The 19,632-nt window shown below is 42.5% G+C and overlaps 1 pseudogene; it reads left to right on the top strand.

Moving 5' to 3' along the window:
* The first annotated feature begins 11,030 nt into the window (after positions 1 to 11,030).
* LOC150006723 (ribosome biogenesis protein NSA2 homolog) lies at positions 11,031 to 11,827 on the top strand (annotated as a pseudogene).
* The last annotated feature ends 7,805 nt before the right edge of the window (positions 11,828 to 19,632 follow it).

Here is a 19,632-nt window from a genome sequence, read left to right as displayed (position 1 = left end):
GTATAGATCTTCCAGACAAAAAATCAACAAGGAAATAGTAACCTTAAATGACACACTCGACTTGATGGGTTTGTTAATACACCATATAGCATTTCACTCTAAAGCAACAGAATTTACATCTTTTCAAGTGAACAAGGAACATTTTCCAGGATAGACCACATGTTAGGCCAGTGAACAAGTCTCAATAAATTTAAGAAGATTGGAATCATATCAGGCATCTTCTCTGACCAAAATGGTATTGGGTAAACAAGGTATGACACATATATACAATGGAATATTACTTGGCCATAAAAAGAATGAAATTTATCATTTGCAACAAACAATATGGATGGACCTAGAGAGTATTATGCTAAGTGAAATAAGTTACTTATATGTGGAATCTAAAAAACAAAATAAATGGACAAAATAGAATCAGATACAGAGAAGAAACTGGTACTTGCCAGAGGGGAGAGGGGGCTGTGGGGCTGGGTAAAGGGACTAAGAATTTCAAATTGGCAGTCACAAAACAGTCACAGGGATGTAAAGGACAGTATAGAGAATATAGTCAATAATATTATAACAGCTATGTATGGTTCCAGGTGGGTACTAGACTTACTAGGGATCACTGTAAAATATATAAATGTCTAACCACTATGCTGTACAGCTGACACTAATATAAAATACTATTGACTGTCATCTGTAATTGAAAAGTGACAATAAATTAAAGTGTCTCCTCTCCCATCACTTTGCACTAATTGTCTACTGTGAATTATTATTTTTTCTCTGTATCTTCTACCACTTTCTAACATACTGTGATGGTTTCTTTTTCCAAAGATGGCCTCAACAGTATCCCCCAACTCACATTCTCTTTTGTAATGTGACCTCGCCATCCCCTGTCTAGAGGTGGGAACTGATTCCCTCCCCTTGGACTGTGAGTAGCTCTGATGACTGGGACATGAGGAAGGTGACACTGATCGAGTGCTGAGGTTCTGACATAAGGTGCCCTGTGGTTTCTGACTGTGCACTTGGAACACGCCCTCCTGGAAGCAGATGCCCGGCTGGGAGCAGCGAACCCAAGTGGAGAAGCAGGTGAAGGGTTCCCTAGGCCACCAGGGTAAGAGCCCAGTGACCTCCCAGCCCACAGCTGGCACCAGCTGAATCCCACCAGGGACCCTCTTGAATATTCTGGACCAGTTGGGTCTCCAATAACTGCAGCCCCAGCCCGTGTCACACAGAGCAGAAGAGTCGAGCCCAGTTAACCACAGAATGGGAATAAAAGGGCTGTTTTACTGTGGGATTATTTGTTACCCAGTGACAGATAACCGGAACACAGACTACTATTAGTGCGTTCTTGTAATTTTCTGTCATTTCTGTCAGACTGTAAGCACCAGGAAAGCAGGTGTTTTATTTGTTTTCGTTAAATGATCAATAGGCCTAATGTGAAGCCTGGCACAGAGGCACTCACTAAATATTTGTGAATGAATGAATCAATAAATTCTGGAACCAGATCCCTTTCAGCTGAGTCTGAGACTGGAAGGGAGGGCTTACTGGTCTGCTTGGGCTGCCATACCAAATGCCACTGACTGGGTGGCTTAAATGACAGAAGTTCATTTTCTCACAGTTCTGAAGGCTAGAAGTCCAAAGATCAAAGTGCCAGGCAATTTGGTTTCTAGATGAGGGACCTCTTCATGGCTTGTAGATGCCTGCCTTTTCCCTATGTCTTGACAGGGTCTTTCCTCTGTGTGGAGGGAGAGAAAGGGAATGGGGAGTTAGGTATCTGATAACTCTCTCCTGTCCTATCAGATTAGGGCCCCACCTTATGACCTCATTTAACCTTAATGATCTCCTTAAAGGCTCTGTGTCTAAATACAATCACATTGGGGGTTGGTGCTTCAACATAGGAATTTGGGGGGACACAACTCAGTCCATAACAGGGGGCTCCGAAGACGTCTGCATTTGTTACCTACCAGCTGGTCTCCATTTCCAGAGCCCCTCATCAATCAAAATTCTTAGTGCATCCTCCAACTCTGGTATCACCACAAATCATAGCAAACGGGTGACACCTGGCCACCAACTGCCTCTCATGTCTTCTGGGCTGGGACTGGGATTTGTCTAAATTGCTGAGTCATGGGTGACTGATGCTCAGATTGCAGCCATGGCTCAGCTGCCACCAATGGGGCTCTGGGGAACCCTCCTATTGCTTGCAGACCCCCTGTTTGTTTGGGTTACTAAGACAATACAATATACTGGCTTATAAATAACAGAAATTTATTTCTCATAGTTTTGGAGGCTGAGAAGCCCAAGATCAGAGTGCCCGCAGATTCAGTGTCTAGTGAGGGCTGTCTTCTTGTTCTTAGACGGTTGCCTTCTCACTGCTTCACACGGTGGACAGTGCAAGGGAGCTCTCTGGGGTCTCTTTTATAAGGGCTCCACCCTCGTGACCTAATCACCTCCCTAAGGCCCCACCTCCAACCCTATCACACTAGGGGTTAGGTTTCAATTTATGAACTCTGAGGACACAAACATTCCGGGGACTAAGGGCACCTAGTTTGTTTGTGGGGTCCATCTTGGACCTGGGAACCAGCAGTTATGGCTTGGAGACCTCACTCTTTTCTGAGGCGGCGTCCACGGTGACTCAAGGGGAAGGAAACATCAATGTCAGTGTGGGTTTTGGAAAACACTTTGCCTCCCGAACCCGACAGAGGACGAGCCCCCTCTTGTATAAAAGCCCTGATCTAGTGCTGGGGGCAGAGGGAGACCCTGGAGGTTCTGGCTGGGCAGCAGAGAAGTGAGCGAGGTCTTCTGTCGTCAGCCCTGTGGCCGCACGGGGGCGCCGCCGCGCTGCTCCTGGGGGTGACTGCTCCCTGGGAGGGTCTGCGGTCTGAGTTGGTCAGAGATGTTGACCTTAAGCTGGGCACCCGTGGGGCATGAAGTATAATAGCTTCCGAGCAGTCCTGGACTCTACAGGTGCCAAGGTCAAGGGTGCGACAGGGACTGATGGAGGGGAGCGGTTTCCATCTCCCCACTGCAACCTCTCTCTCCAGCCCCTTGATGACAACACAGGGAAAAACAAAAAGAAACATTTTCTTCTCCTGTTTTTCACAGGACTCCTTCTTGATGTTGCAACAGTAGCAACATATATGTACGTTTTCTTCAGGAAGGATACGTGAAAAATTGGTAACATGCACCTCTCTGGCAGGAAACCTTGGTGCCTGGGGTCTGGGGAGGGAGGAAAATGTCCCAGTTCGATTCCTTGGACTGTCTGGAGTGACCTTACATTTGCAAGACCCTTTCTAGTTCAGGTCCAGATGGCACAGCTGTGACCATGTAATGGACCTGGATCCATGTCCTCCCCGTGTTCTTCCAGCACAGGGCCCAGGCTGTTCACACCTCAGAATCCCCACTGCTGTTCTGGAGCCTGAAAACCTGTCACCCATGCAGCACCTCCCTCCCTGACAGCCCCCTAGACGTCTTCGCTGAGGGACCCGCCCTGCAATGCCCCAACCCGGGGGACCCCCAGACTCCCTCTAACCCACCCTGCTCTGCTTTTGTTCACACCCAGTCCACTAACACACATGTTCACACGTATTGATTTCATTGTTTACTGTCTGTTCCTCCTTGAGAATATAAGCTTTATCAGGACAAGGACAGGGATTTGATTTTCACAGATGTATTCCCACTGCCTGAATGTGCCTGGTTGTTGATTTTAAAATATCTGTTCAGTGAATGAATGAGTGAAGGCACAACTCATACGCCACACACACTGCTACACACCAACACACAGATACTGCACCCACACTGATACATTCACACATACTGACACACACATTCACACCCACTGATACACACATTTTCACACACATATGCATAAAGCCTAATTTTCATTTAACATTATATTGTGAACATTCCCCATGTGGTTATGCATTATTATTTAAAAAATTTTCTCCAGATTATTGTGAATAATTCCAAAGATAATCAAAGTTTGAAGAACAACACAATGGTCATCCTATATTTAATCATTTTAATATTTTGCTATATTTTCTTTATGTAATATATTTCTATAATTTTTCCTAAAATATTTGAAAATCACCTGCCAGCATCATGACCCTCACTCCTAAATATATATTTCAGTATTTGTCTCTTAAAAAATAACCTTTTTCTTCAACAATATTATTATTCCACTGAAGAAAATAACTATAATTCCTTAATTTTATACAAATGTCAAAGTAATATAAACTTCTCTACATTATCCTGCAAATGTCTTTCATTTGGGGGAAAGGGGTGCTCAAGAGCCCTTGTACTGTCTCTGAGGTTCCCATCCTTTCCTGTCAACCCCTCTCTCCTGCCCCTTGACGGCAACACTAGGGAAAACTGAAAAGTAGACTACTTCCTTCACTCACTATTTCTGTGTTTTAAACGCAGTTTTTGAAATAAAATCACCTCTTATTTGGGAACAACATCTCAATGTCTACATCGTCCTCATGTGGATATGCGCACTGGGACTATTGCGCCCAGGACCACAGCTCCCCTGGGCCTTCTGTCCCCTCAGCAGGACAGAAGAGGAGCCTGGTGCTAGGGTCACACCTGAATCCCCAGAAGTCACACCTCCAACAGCAGCTGTCACACTGAGACCTGGTGTGAACACAACCCCCTCTCTCGGGGTTAAGAGTGAATTCATGCACATCTGCTAAGACCCTTCCTCTCCTCCAGGCACTTCACCCCACAATCCAGGGGTCAGGACTAGAACTCAGACCCGACCACCCAAACCTCCTCATCTCAATCAGCAGAGCCCAAGTGAGAGCCCCAAAACCCTACTCCTCCCACCTCCGGCTCCCACACTCACCACCATCTGCCCTGAATCCACCAGAACGAACCTCATCTGTCCTTTTCCCTGATGGTCTTAGTCAACCCTGGTCCCCAACATCCTGCACACTCATCTTCAGACTCCATACACCCCACTGTCTCCTCCCACACCCCCTCCCAACTCCTGAAATGGCCCACCGAACCCGGAGATCTCAGCCCAGGATCAGCCAAACCCGCACAGCCTCCCTCAGGATGTCCCTGCACCTTGCGGCTCTGACAGAAACTGGGTATCCCTGAGGGCGTGGCTCCCTCTGACGTCCTCCCACAGGGGTCTCCCCTCCCACTGACCTTGTACCATAAGTTCCTTCCTCTTCCTGAAACATTTTCTTACATGAATCTTCTGTCATCAGATTGGGGCCCCAGTCCCCTCATTGTAGGAATTTCCTGTGGATCCCCAGGCCGTTCCCCCCACTTCTCTTAGCTCCTGGCTCACTGTCACCCTCCCCAGAGCACTGCCTCCTTGATCCTTGGTGATGTCAACATCATCTCATGTAGAAGGCTGAATAGTGGTCCCCAAAGGTGCCCAGCCTATTCCTTGGACCCTGTGAACAGGTTTCCTTCCATGGCAAAGGGACTTGGGTGATGTAATTCAGGTTAAGGAGATGGGATAGGGAGACTCTCCTGGATTATCTGGGTGGACCCAATCAGGTCACATAAATTGCAAAAATTAGAGAAATTTCTTTGGCTGGAGTCAGAGAGGCTGCAGAAGAGATGAGGCAGAGGGGAGTCAGAGAGGTTCCACATGAGGAAGGATTGGGGTTGCTGTAGGGGCCACGTTTCTGCACCGAAGACATTCTCTAGGAGCTCAGGGTGGCTCCAGCTGACAGCCATCACAGACATGGGACCTCAGTTCTGTATCTGCAGGAATCTGAATTCAGTCAACCAAGTGAGTGAGCTGGGAAGGGGATTCTTCCAGAGCCCCAATGAGGAGCACAGACCTGCCCACACCTTACTCCTAGCTCAGTGAGGACATGTCGGACCTGTAACCAACACAACCATGAAATAATGGACGCTATTTTTTTCTTTACTTTTTAAAAGATTTTATTTATTTATTTTTAGAGAGAGGGGAAGGGAGGGAGAGAGAGAGGGAGAGAAATATCAATGTGGGGTTGCCTCCTGAGAAGCCCCCGACTGGGGACCTGGCACACAACCCAGGCATGTGCCCTGACTGGGAATCAAACCAGCAACCCTTTGCTTCACAGGCTGACGCTCAATCCACTGACCCACACCAGCCAGGGCATGGCCGCTGTTTAAAGTCAGTTAGTTTATGGTAATTTTAACAGCGGCAACAAAACACACATAGCAGAGAAGATGCTCTCAGTCCCTACTTCTCCCCTCCCTGAACTCTTCTCCTCCATGACCTTATGCTCTGTCCTCCCTGGGCCCCCTCCCTTGTCATCTCCTAGACCTTGTCATTGCCAATAACCCAGCCCTGCCACAGTCTCCATTTCATGCTTCCCAAGCTCTGCCCACCATCCCCCTCCCCCCTCAGCCCTACAGGGGGCGCTAAGCTCTGGAAACACTGGTATGATAATTTGATTATACGTTGTAATGTAGAATCAGCAAACGTTTCATCACAAATATGCCTGTTTCTAGGCCTGAGTTCACCCTGTGCTGTATCAACTCCAACAATCCTTTGCGACATCTTGGATCCCAGTTTAGATCCTACCATCTATTCACTGTCCCTCACCCCCTCAATGTCCTCTCCTCCCTCCTCTTCAATTCCATGAGACATCACTTCAGTCCCTCCGTTGCCCCTCTCTTGCTTTGTCACCCTTGCTTGGAGAAACTACACAGCCGCTGACCCTGCCTCTGCCTGCCCTGCGCCTGCCCTGCGCCTGCCCCACCAGCTACAGGCGGCTGGAGAACCACTCAGCTGCACTGACGCTGTCACATTAACCTCATGACCCAGACCATGAGGGGGGCCACACTGCTGCGTGCAATCATCCTTTCCCTTCAGGGCTCTCTCACTTTCACCCCATCCTCTGATCAAATGTCCACCCTCCTTCCCCATCTTATTACTGCCAGTAACCTTGTCTCTTGCTTCACTGAGAAAACCAAACACATTAGAAGAGAACTTTTACAGATTTCCAACATCAGCTACTTGGAGACCTTCACCCAGGTGAGCTGCCCACACTCCCAGACAGAGCCAGTCCCCGGGCTGGTGCTCAATGCCTCATCCCTTCTCGTCCACTTAAATATGTTTGTCCAGCAGTTCTTCCATTTGTTCTCCTTTATCATTATTATTTTTTCTCCCAACAAGATCAAGGTGGACATCATGAGAATGTACATCCCAGGCCTCAGAGAGAGGAAGCATAATTGACTGACGGTACCCATTGTGACAGTCTGAAATCTGTTGCCGTATTTGTGCTGAGGCTGCACTTCCCATGGGCTTATGTTGCCAATGACTGAGAACAGCAGGGAAACTGAGGCAGGACCATTGCTCCTCTGAAGGCAGACAGGCTCCAGGGTCCATCGCATCCTCTCTGAACTTTCCTCATTCTACCGTAGGTCTAGGATCCTTCAGCCGCGTTTCCTTCTCCCTGTCCATCGTTTGGATGACGACATTGAACACTTGCAATGTTGAGGTTGTTTTGTATTGGCCAAAATGTTCATTCTGTTTTAAAATAAAAATAAAAAACACATTTTGCATTTTCACCAATTAATTTTATTGGACAGCAAACTCACCATTTTATCCCACTACTTTCTGTCATCTTCCAGGCAACTTCATAATTCTATCTTCCCAAAACCTTTTATCTTTTTGAGCAAAGAACTGTTTCAGGTGCCTTTTGCACTCTTTCAGGGAATCACAAATTTTCAGAATTTTGTAAATATTAAAATAAATGGAAATCCAAAGGTGTAATGTCTAGGGAATACTGTGGGTGAACCAGAATTTCCCAGCTAAGCTGTAACAGTATTTGCCTGGTCGTCAAAGATTGTGTGTTTTATGTTGTCTAATTCCAGGTGCTTTTTGTTGAGTGCTGCTTTTAGTTGGTCTAATTGGGAACAGTACTTGCTGGAATTACTTGTTTGGTTTTCAGGAAGGAGCTCATAATAAAGGACTCCCTTCCAATGCCACCATATACACATCACCTTCTTTGGATGAAGACCAGGCTTTGGTGTGGTTGGTGGTAGTTGATTCCACTTGCCCAATGATCTTTTATGTTTCACATTATTGTAAAGTATCCAATATTCATCAGCTGTCACAATTTGTTTTAAAAACTGAACATTTTCATTATGTTTAAGTAGAGAATCACATACAGAAATATGGTCAAGAAGGGTTTTTTTTTTTTTTTTTTGCTAAACTTAAGTGGAACCCAAACATCAAACCGATTAACATAACCAAGCTGGTGAAAACGATTTTGAATGTTTGATTTAGGTATTTTGAGTATGTTGGCTTTATTCTGAGTGGAATAATATTGATTTTTCTCAATTAATGTTTTGATTTGATCATTATCAACTTCAACTGGTCTACCTGACTGTAGAACATTGTCCAGCAAGAAATCTCCAGCATGAAACTTTGCAAACCATTTTGACACATTCAGTCACAGCACCTTCTGATACACTGCACAAATCTTTTTTGTGTTTCAGTTGCATTTTTACATTTTTTGAAATAATAAGGCATAACATGCCAAAAATATTGCTCATTTACTTTCATCTTAAATATTAAAATGGCTACATAGAAATTCACAGATTTTGATAAATTTTTTTAAATGCACACTGATATGACAGCTGTCAGAATACAATCTAACAGAATTGTTTTCAATGAAGTTAAAGACAACTAAGTGTTACTAGAGTTGTCCATCTTGCAGAAAAAAAAACCGAACAAGACTTTTGGCCAGCCTAATATAGGAAAGAGGGAAAGCCAAAAAATCAATTGGTAACAATGGGCCCATATAAAATAATACTGTCTTTATAGAATATTAATGATGTTGAGTTTAAAACACACAAACAGGATAAATAAAATGCTCATTATGTTGTGTTATAATTTCTTTATCCATCTTCCCTCCTACACTTAGGCTGTGTCATCCTTCATGGCTGAGAGAGATTGATTGTTTTTATTCAAATTTTACTTCTTATACACAGTACTCCAAACAAAGTAGATATTTAATCACTGTGACTAAATAAATGAGTTTCCTGAAAGTCCTTAGAAGGCCAGGATTGTGATGCATAAGTACAATTTAAAAGAGGCTGAATGGTGTGACATCAGAGAAAATGGTGACATAAGTAACTTCAAAGGTCTGTCCTTACACAGAACAATGAAAAGACTAACAAAAGCTGTCAAAACGAGCTTTATCATAATTTTGGAAAAATATGGTGTGTGCATAGCTACCAACAAAATGCTAAAAATATAGAAGGCAACAGAAACTGAATAGGACAGCTCTGCATTGTCTTGGTAATCCTTGGTCCATCCCCCTCCCCTGATGAGCTGTGATCTTGAAGACAGTGCCACACGTGTGGGTTCCTGGTGCTGAAGGAGTCAGCATGGACACTATCAGAGAGCACTGTGACTTTCTGTTTTGATTTGTCAGGAGGCTCCTTGCAGGATGAATGTAAATGGGTTACCTTTATTTCCTCTAGCTCAGAACTCTCTCAGGGTAGAGAATGAACTAAGGCAAAGACCATGTGCCAAAACTATTTAAATGCCAAAGAACCGGCGGCTGTCACTGGGGCAAAAACGTCAGCTGAGGCAAATAATGGATGTGGAGAGAAGCCTGGGAGAAAGAGCTGGGGAGTGAGTTGCCATGGGCAATAAGGGCTGTGAAAACTTTCACATATTCACGGGAATCTTGAAGGTCATGTTCATGCCCAGTTTGGGGCAAATCAGAAAAGACCTGAGAAGGCCATGAGACCACATCTCTGGCTGATGTTCAATCTCCACACAAGCAGGAAGTAATGACAAAGACAAGAGTTGTAAACTGCAGAGATGGGTGTTGAAGGCATGCTCAACACACACACACACACACACACACACACACACACACACACACACCTCATCTCCAAAAACTGAGAGATGTTTTATATTTTTCTCCATATATTTAAAGACACCTCTGTCAAATCACTAGCTGGCCACTATGATAACAGATCAGAGACTTCAGTGACCACACACAAAGAATAAAGTCTATACAAAAATAGTTCATAAAAGTCATCAAACAACTAACTATAACCCACAATAAACAACAAAAACAATCCCCACGGAAGGGTGACAAATATGGTTTGTAGAGTTATCACATAATAATACTTTAAATATATAGTCATCAACAAAAATTATGAGGCATTCAATGAAGTCAGAAAGTATGGCCCATTCACAGGCAAAAAAGGAATGGAAAAACTATTCCTGAGGAAGTCCAGACTTTGGGCTTACAGAGAAGGAATTTAAATCAACTTTCTTAAATATATTCAAAGAGAGAAAGGAAACTATGGATAAATAAGTAATGGAAGCCAGGAGAACTATGTTTAATCCTATAGAAAATATCACTAAAGAGACAGGAATTTTAAAAAGGAACCAAATAGAAATTATGGAGCTTAAAGTACAGTAACCAAAATAAAGATTTTACCAGAGGGTTTCAACAGCAGATTTGAACATGAAGAAAAGAATCAGCAAACTTGAAGATAAGTCCATTGAATTATGTGGTTTGAGGAGCAGAAAGGAAAAAGAGTAAATAAAAACAACAGAGCCTTAGAAATCTGTGAGATCTCATTCAACATATCAACATATATAGCATGGGAGTCACCAAAGGAAGAAGAAAGAGAAAGCATTAAAAAGAGTATTTAAAGAAATAATGGCTAAACCCTTCAAATATAATGAAATTAATAAATCTACAATTCAATAATCTCAAAAAAAAAAAAAAACCAAGCAGAATTATTTCAAAAAAATTCACTCAGAGACACATTCTAATTAAAACTGTCAAAACCCAGAGGCAAACAAAGAACTTGAAAGCAGCAAGAGAGAAGTAGCCACATATAAGGGAACCTCAATGAGACTAACAGCCAATTTCTTTGCAGAAACTATAGATTCCAGAAGAAAGTGGGACGACAAATTAAAGTCTGATTAAACTCAACGAAAAAGTCTATATAAGGCAAAAGTATCCTTCATAAATAAAAGAGAGAGAAATGACCCTTTCGTGTCATGGGTTGCTTGAAGTTGGTTTGTGGGTCTCTGAGACCCGAAAGTTGAAATCTTTTTCATGCGCAGGGGACTCCCAGCAGCCATAATCATCTCACAAAATGAGTTTATTGAGTTACACCATAAGTTCTATGAATATTGTTTGGATTACTATGAGAAAAACAGAAAGAAGGAAGGTTGAGAGGCTCATGAATGTTCAAAGAAGACAACAACAACAAAAAAAGATTGGTCTGAAGGCTAAGCTCTACCATAAACAGCATGATGCTAAGAAAATACAAATAAAAAAGACTATCAAGATGCATGAAAACAGAAACATCAAACAAAAGGATGATGAAAAGACTCCACAAGAAGCAGTACCCGCATATCTACTGGACAAAAAGGGACAGCCCCGAGCTAAAGTACCTTCCAATATGATTAAACAATGAAAAGAGAAAGCAGGAAAATGGGAAGTTCCTCTGCTCAAAGTGTGTGCCCAGGGAGAAACAGAGGTATTAAAAGTTATTCAAACTGAAAAGAGAAAGACAAAAGCTTGGAAGAGGATGTTTACTAAAGTCTGCTTTTTTGGAGATGGCTTTACTCAAAAACCACCTAAATATGAAAGATTCATTAGGCCAATGGGTTTACGTTTCAAGAAAGCCCATATACTACATCCTGAACTGAAAGTCACCTTTTGCCTTCCAATATTTGGTGTAAAGAAGAATCCCTCATCCCCACTTTATACAACTTCGGGTGTTATTACCAAAGGTACTGTCATCGAGGTAAATGTAAGCGAGTTGTGCCTTGTGACACAAGGAGCCAAGGTTATTTGGGGAATATATGCTCAGGTTACCAATAATCCTGAAAATGATGGGTGTATAAATGCAGTCTTACTGGTTTGACAGTAGTTTCATACAAGTAACTCCATGTAATTATTGAAGACTATGCACCAATCAGGAAAACTTCACTATGATGTTTCTGCTTAGTACAATATTACAATGGCTTACACATCTGCAGCCATCAAGAGAACTATTTATTTTATTGTAAAGAACATTAAAATGGCCCGTTTAAAAAAAGAAATAAAGGAGAAACTTCCAGTCAAGATGACAGAGTAGGTAAATGCTATATGCACCTTCTCCAAAAACCATATCAAAATTACAACTAAACTACAGAACAACCATTGAGAACTGCCTGAAATATAACTGAGTAGAAGTTCTATAGCTAAGAATATAAAAAAAAAGTCACATCAAGACTGGTAGGAGGAGACACAAATGTGCTGGTCCCACATGCACATGTAGGGGTTGAGAACTGAGAGAAATATTTTAGCTGGATAGGTCCTCCTAAGGAGCCACACACCAGTTCCCCTAGCCCAGGATTCTAGCACCAGGAAGAGAAGTATCTAAAACTTCCAGCTGTGAAAATCAGTGGGAATTGTGGCTGAGTGAGATGAAGGGATTCTGGAGTCCCAGGTGTTTCTCTTATTTACTGATGGACTCACTCTGAGCTCCAGCTCTGGGGCAGAAGCTCAAAAGGTACAAGGGACATACAGGGGGGAGCTGAATTTTCTGCCTTCAGGGTGAGGCTTAGAGGGGCAACTTTTCCCCAGAAAGAAGTGCTGGCAGAAGCCATTGTTCCTTTGCTGAGCTCCTTCTGCAGGTGTAGGTGGGCACCATATCTGGGTCTCTATCAGCCTAAGTAACCACTGTTGGTCTCACCATGGTGATTCTCTGAGACACCACCCCACCCAACTTTCAGTCTCATCCAAGCTGCTTCCAGTCACGGTTCCAACAAATGGCCTATCTTGGTTCATGCTGTAGACTTTTCTAAAATCTTTCAAAGGTTCACAAACCCAAAACAAGTAGCACTTTGTCTTGGTATAAGTTGTACTTAGTACCTCTTGCTAAGCAGCCCCAAGCTTGGTGCTAGTGGCAATTGGCCTTCGTGCACAGCTTAGCCTCTCCCAGGCACCTTTAATCTCAGTACAAGTGGCAACCATCTGAAGATCACTTTGTGGTTCATGTCAGGTGGCTCCAGGCAGGGCACAGGTAACCTTGACCTGCTCCTCTGAAGAGGTCCTGAAACAAACACACCAGTTGGGTAGCTTCAGACTGCACCAGAATACCACTTAATGAATGATACACCCAAAGGACAGATTTGGCAGGCACCAGAGTTCTACTAAAGCAAATCCTGTTTAAGGTCAGCCCTTGCAAAACAGCTCCTCCACTGTTCTCATGGTCAGTCCTCATAACCAGTCAGCTGAGGGTTAATCCCTCCTATTGATGTGCCAACAGCAAGCAATGCTCAACTACAACAGGAAGGCACACACAGTGCAGACAAGAAACCATCTGGAGCAGCCGGCTTAGGCGACCAGGGAGACTGCATCACTGGGCCCCACAGGACAATTACTATATAAGGCCATTTTACCAAGATTGGGAGACATAGCAGCTATACCTGACACATAGAAACAAGCACAGGGAGGCAGCCAAAATGAGGAGACAAAGAGACATTTCTCAAGAGAAAGAACAGATCAAAACTTCAGAAAAACAACCTAAATAAAATGGAGACAAGCAATCTACAAGATGCAGAATTCAAAACACTTGTTATAAGAATGCTCAATAAACTTTGGAGAAGAATAGATGAACTCAGTGAGAACTTACACTAAGAGAGAAACCATAAAAAAAAAAAACTGTCGGAAATAAAGAATACAGTAAATAAAATGAAGAATAAGTTAGATGAAATCAACAGCAGATGAGATGATAGAGAATCAAATCAGCAATTTGGAAGACAACATACCAGAAAAACCCAATCAGAACAGCAAGAAGAAAAAAATTAGGATAGATTAAGAGACCTCTGGGACAATATCAAGTGTAAAAATATTCACATCATAGAGATACCAGAAGGAGAAGGGAGAGAGAGTGCAAGGCATTGAAAATTTATTTGAAGAAATAATGACTGAAAACTCCTAACCTGGTGAAGGAAATAGACATACAAGTCCAGGAAGTGCTGGGGGTCCCAAACAAGATAAACCCAAAGAGGCTCACACCAAAAAGCTTCCCAGATATAGAAAGGCTAACTGAGTTTCTCATCGCAAAACCAGTATTACAAGAAATGTTAGAGGAACTTCTTTAAGAAGAAGGGAGGGAAAGGAATGTAAATATGAATAATAAAATGACAATAACTATGTACTTATCAATAATCAATTTATTTTTATTTTATTATGTTTTTATACTTTTAATTTTATTATATCTTTATCTTTAAAATTTTTATTTATTGATTTGAGAGAAAGAGACAGAGAGGGAGAGAGAGAGAGAGAGAGATCAACTTGTATTTTCACTTAAAAATTTATTTATTTATTTACTTAAAAAAATATATTTTATAATGTTGTTACAGTAGTCCCAATTTCTTTCCCTTTGCTCTTCTCTTCCCCGTACCCCCCCTTACCTCCAGCAATCCCACCACCCCTTAGTTCATGTCCATGGGCCATGCATATAAGTTCTTTGGCTTCATCCTTTCCTATATTATTCTTAACTTCCGCTTGTCTGTTTTGTACAAACGAATTATGCCTTTTAGTCCCTGCACCATTTACCCATTTCTCCCCTCCCCCTCTCAGCTGATAACCTTCCAAATGATCCCCACACCTATGTTTCTGTTCCTGTTCTGGTTGATTGCGTAGTTTGTTTTTGTTTTTATTTTTTAGATTCAGTTGTTGATAGTTGTGTTTGTTGTCATTTTTATGTTCATAGTGTTGATCTTCTTGTTTTTAAATAAGTCCCTTTAACATTACATATAATAATGGCTTGGTGATGATGAACCCCTTTAGCTTTACCTTGTCTGGGAAGTAGTTTATCTGCCCTTCCATTCTAAATGATAGCTTTGCTGGATAGAGTAATCTTGGCTGTAGGTTGCTTTTCATCACATTGAATACTGCTTGCCAGTCCCTTCTTGCCTGCAAAAGGTGTTCTGAGAAATCAGCTGGTAGTCCTATAGACACCCCCCTGTAGGCAACGCTCCACCTCTTTCTTGCTACCCCCAGGACTCTCTCTTTATCTTTCACCTTTGGCATCTTAATCATGATGCGTCCTGTCACGGTCCCCTCTGGGTCCAGCTCGCCCAGGACCCTCTGTGCTACCCACACCTGTATGTCCATCTCCTTCGCAAAATTTGGGAAGTTTTCATCATTTTCTTCAATTCTTGTTTCTTCATTCTGCACTGGTTGACTGGTTTTTTTCTTCCTTATGTTCCAAATCATTGATTTGAACTCTGGTTTCCTTCCCTTCACCATTGGTTTTGTGTGGATCTTCCTTAGTTTCACTTAGCATAGCCTTCACTTCTTCTCTTATGTGTTTGCCATACTCAAGCATATCTGTCAGGCCTGTGAGCATCTTTATCACCGTCGGCAGCCGTCCGTCTCGAGAGACGATGGTGTAGCTTCTTCAGAGTCTATCTGCACCGCCGAGAATGGTTGTGCAGTCCGACTCGGGAGTGACACGGTATCTGTCTCCTCCCATGTTGAATCGACATCTTGTGATGACGCTGGAGTGTCCTCTCCAGTGAAGCTGAAGCTACAGAGCCTGGGCAGGGTGATATGGAGGGTCTGCTGTTGCCCATGCAGCAGACCCCCCCTCTCTTCGCAGCTGAAGGGTCCAAGGGAAAGACAGAGTCAATACAGCTTGGTTTCAGGTGCGCCGCAGGAGTTGCCGGTGTTGACTTTTTGAAACGTGTGACTGTGCTTTCTGCCGGCCTGCCGCTGCCGCCGCTGCTGCTGCCACCACACCACATCCTCTCCGCCCTGGCTCTGTCCCTCCTACCTGTCTGGATGAGTATTTGTCTTTATATTTTTGTTTGCTGGACTTCATGCAGTTTGATTTTCTGGGGCTTCTGGTTGTTTCTGGTTTTGGGGTAGTTGTATCCCTTCTTGGTTGTGGAGGGAGACGCAGCGTGTCTGTCTATGCCTCCATCTTGACCGGAAGTCTCTGGCTTATCCAAATATGGGTTTTGTATATGAATAATTATTATGTTACATTAATTCTTAAAGAATAATGGGATTCCTGGCATAGTCAAAACTGTGAGGTTCTTGCTTTTATTATTAGACTTTCTGTCCTGTGTCTTTTGTAATCTCAAAATTGCATAGGATAGAAGAAAATAGGAGACACCTTAGCTTTTCATGAGCATGTCCAGGAGTCTTAAAACATTAAATAGCCATAATTATTTTATGTTATTATTAATTCACTATCAAAAGATATAAGATATCTTTGGATTATCCACTTAGAAATAGGTAGTAAACATATGCTTTCAAGATGGGCGATAATGAATTGTTACATTTTCTGTTTAGCTTTGGTATCTCTATCTTGGGCAGGAGTTAAGAACTTCCTCTACAAGTCTTCATTTTGCTCATAGCCTGGGTACTCAGTGAAATGTGCTCCATGAATGCTATGCTTTCACTTAAAGAGCAACTATGATGTTGCAAGAATGCTGACTAGGAACATTGAAACTAATTAAATAAAAGTGTTGGGTTGACCAAAAAAATCCATTTATTTTTTTCCATAAAATAAAAGATATATTTTTTTATTTTCACCAGTAACTTTTCTGCTTTGAATATTTTGAGTATGTTGGCTGTCTCCCATGTGGTATAACATTAATTGTTCTCAATCAATGTCTCAGTTTGATCGTTATCAACTTCAACTGGTAAACCCAACTGTGGATCATTATCCAGCAAGAAATCTCCAGCACAAAACTTTGCAAACCACTTTTGACATGTTTGATCTTTATCACCAGTGTTTTGAATTCTGCATCTGTTAGGTTGTCTATCTCCTCATCTGTGAGGTTGGCTATCTCCTTGTCGCTTAGTTCTCCCACTGGAACCTTGATTTATTTCCCCTTTTGGACCATACTTTTTTTGTCTCCTCATTCTGACAGGCTCCTGTGTTTGTTTGCCTCTGCGTCTGAGGTAGAGCAATCACTTCTTTACATTGTAAGGGGCAGAGCCTTAGGGATTCATCAGTACAGGGCAACCTGTTGCACCACGTTGTGGTGCTGTATGTGGGTGAGGGGTCTGAGAGGGAACAATGCCACCTGCCCAGCACTAGCCCCTTTTCTAGGCACCTCTCCCACTTCAGCACCGGACTGGCGCCCCTCTAGCTGCTGCCCTGGCCGTCATTACCAGAGTGGGTGGGTCTGCGGACATTCTAGGACCATGGGGGCCCTTTAAACAAGTAGACTCTGCCGAGATACTGGCAATTTCTGCCTCTGCCCCAACCCCACACTGGTTTCCACAGTCAGAGGCATTGAGGCTTGATTTTCCCTGGTGCTCTGACTGTGGTCTGTGAGGTCCGGTGAGGAGCTGGGAACACTCCCCAGGTGTCCCTCTGGACTTTTTAAAACATGTGACTGCGCTTTTTGCCAGCCTGCCGCTGCCGCCGCTGCTGCCTCCACTGCCGCTGCTGCCACCACACCACATCCTCTCCGCCCCAGCTCCGCCTCTCCTACCTGTCTGGATGAGTATTTCTTCTTTATATCTTTGTTTGTTGGACTCCCATGCAGCTTGATTTTCTGGAGCTTCTTGTTATTTCTAGTTTTGAGGTAGTTGTATTCCTTCTTAGCTATGGAGGGAGATGCAGTGTGTCTGTCTAGGTCTTCATCTTGGCCGGAAGTCCTATTTTCCCACTTCTTTATGCATTTGTTGCTTCTTCTATGTGCCTTGAGTGGAGGTTGAACTTGCAAACTTGGTGTATTGAGATGATGCTCTAACCAACTGAGCTATCAACTAGGACCAATAATTACTTTAAATGTAAACTAATTAAATGCTCCAATCAAAAGACGTATGCTAGCTGAGTGGATAAGAAAATAAGACCCATATATGTATATGCGGTCTACAAGACATTCACTTCAATAGAAAGACACACACAGACTGAAAGTAAATGGATGGAAAAATATATTTTATGAAAAAAGAAATGAAAAGAAAAGCGGGGATAGCAATATATATTTCAAACAAAATAGACTTTTTAAAAAATTGAATTTATTGGAGTGACAGGGGTTCACAAAACCTTATAGGTTTCAAGTGTACAACTCCATAAAACATCATCTGCCTACTGCATCATGTGTCCATTGTCCCAAATAAAGTCTCTCTCCATCCCCATTTCCCCTGCTTTGCCAACCTTCACCTACTTCCCCCTTTCCCTCTGTCCAACACCACACTGTTGTCTGTGTCTATGTGTTATGTATATATGTTTTTTGGCTAATTCCTTCATCTTCTTTCATCCAGTCCACCAAACCCTCCACCCCTCTGACAGCTATCAGTCTGTTCCATGTATTTATGTCTCTCTTTCTATTTTGTTCATCAGTTTATTTTGTTCATTAGATTCCACATATAAGTGAGATCATATGGTATTTGTCTTTCCCTGACTGGCTTATTTAACTTAGCATAATAATCTCCAGGACTGTCCATGCTGTCACAACATTTAAGATTTTCTTTCTTTCTTTCTTTTTTTAAAGGCCGAGTTGTATTCCATTGTGTAAATGCACCACAGCTTTTATTTTTTTAAGTATATTTTATTGATTGTTATTACAGTAGTCCCAATTTCCCCCCTTAATCCCCTTCTTCCTGGTAACCCGCTTCCTCCCAGCAATACCCCCCACCCTTAGTTCATGTCCATGGGTCTTGCATGTAAGTTCTTTGGCTTCACCCTTTACTATACTATTCTTAACATCCCCTATTTTGTTCCTACCAATTATGCTTCTTGATTCCTGCACCGTTTCCCCCTGTCTCCCACTTCTCCCTTCTAGCTTATAACCTGCCAAATGATCCCCATACTTATGATTCTGTTCTTGTTCTGGTTGTTTGCTCAGGGTTTCCCCCCCCCCCCCCCCAGATTTAGTTGTTGATATTTTTTGAGTTTGTTGATATATTATTATTCATAGTTTTGATCTCCTTTTTTTAAATAAGTCCCTTCAACATTTCCTATAATAATGACTTGGTAATGATGAATTTCTTTAGCTTTACCTTGTCTGGGAAGCACTTTATCTGCCCTTCCATTTTAAATGAAATGTTTTCTGGAGAGAGTAAACTTGGTTGTAGGTCCTTGCTTTTCATCACTTTGAATACTTCTTGCTTGCAGTTTATTTTGAGAAATCAGCTGACAGTCTTATGGGAACTGCTTTGTAGGTAACTCTCTGCTTTTCTCTTGCTGCTTTTAAGATTATCTTTTTATCTTTAACTTCAGCATTTTAATTATGATGTATCTTGGTGTGGTCCTCTTTGGGTCTAGCTTGTTTAGGACTCTCTTTGCTTCCTGGACTTGTATGTCTACTTCCTTTGCCAAACTAGGGAAGTTTTCTTTCATACTTTTTTCAAATAAGTTTTCAATTTCTTGATTTTCCTCTTCTATTTCTGGTATCCCTATGATTTAGATGTTGGCACGTTTGGAGATGTCCCAGAGTCTTCTTATACTGTCCTCGTTTTTTAAAATTTCTGTTTCTCCTTTCTCTATTGGTTGAATGTTTATTTCTTCCTTTTGTTCCAAGTTGTTGACCTGAATCCTGGCTTTCTTCCCTTCACCTTTGGTTTCCTGTAGATTTATTTCACTTGGTGTAAACTTCATTTCTTCCTTTATGTTGTTGCTGTACTTAATGTGTTCTTTGAGCATCTTGATCACTAGTGTTTTGAACTCTGCATCTGATAGGGTGGCTAT

The sequence above is a fragment of the Furipterus horrens genome, unplaced genomic scaffold (assembly GCF_987537825.1).
Source record: "Furipterus horrens unplaced genomic scaffold, mFurHor1.1.pri manual_scaffold_6, whole genome shotgun sequence".
In the NCBI taxonomy this organism is placed as follows: Eukaryota; Metazoa; Chordata; class Mammalia; order Chiroptera; family Furipteridae; genus Furipterus; species Furipterus horrens.
The sequence above is the reverse complement of the archived record's forward strand: the minus strand, read 5'-3'. Positions and strand labels throughout refer to the sequence as shown.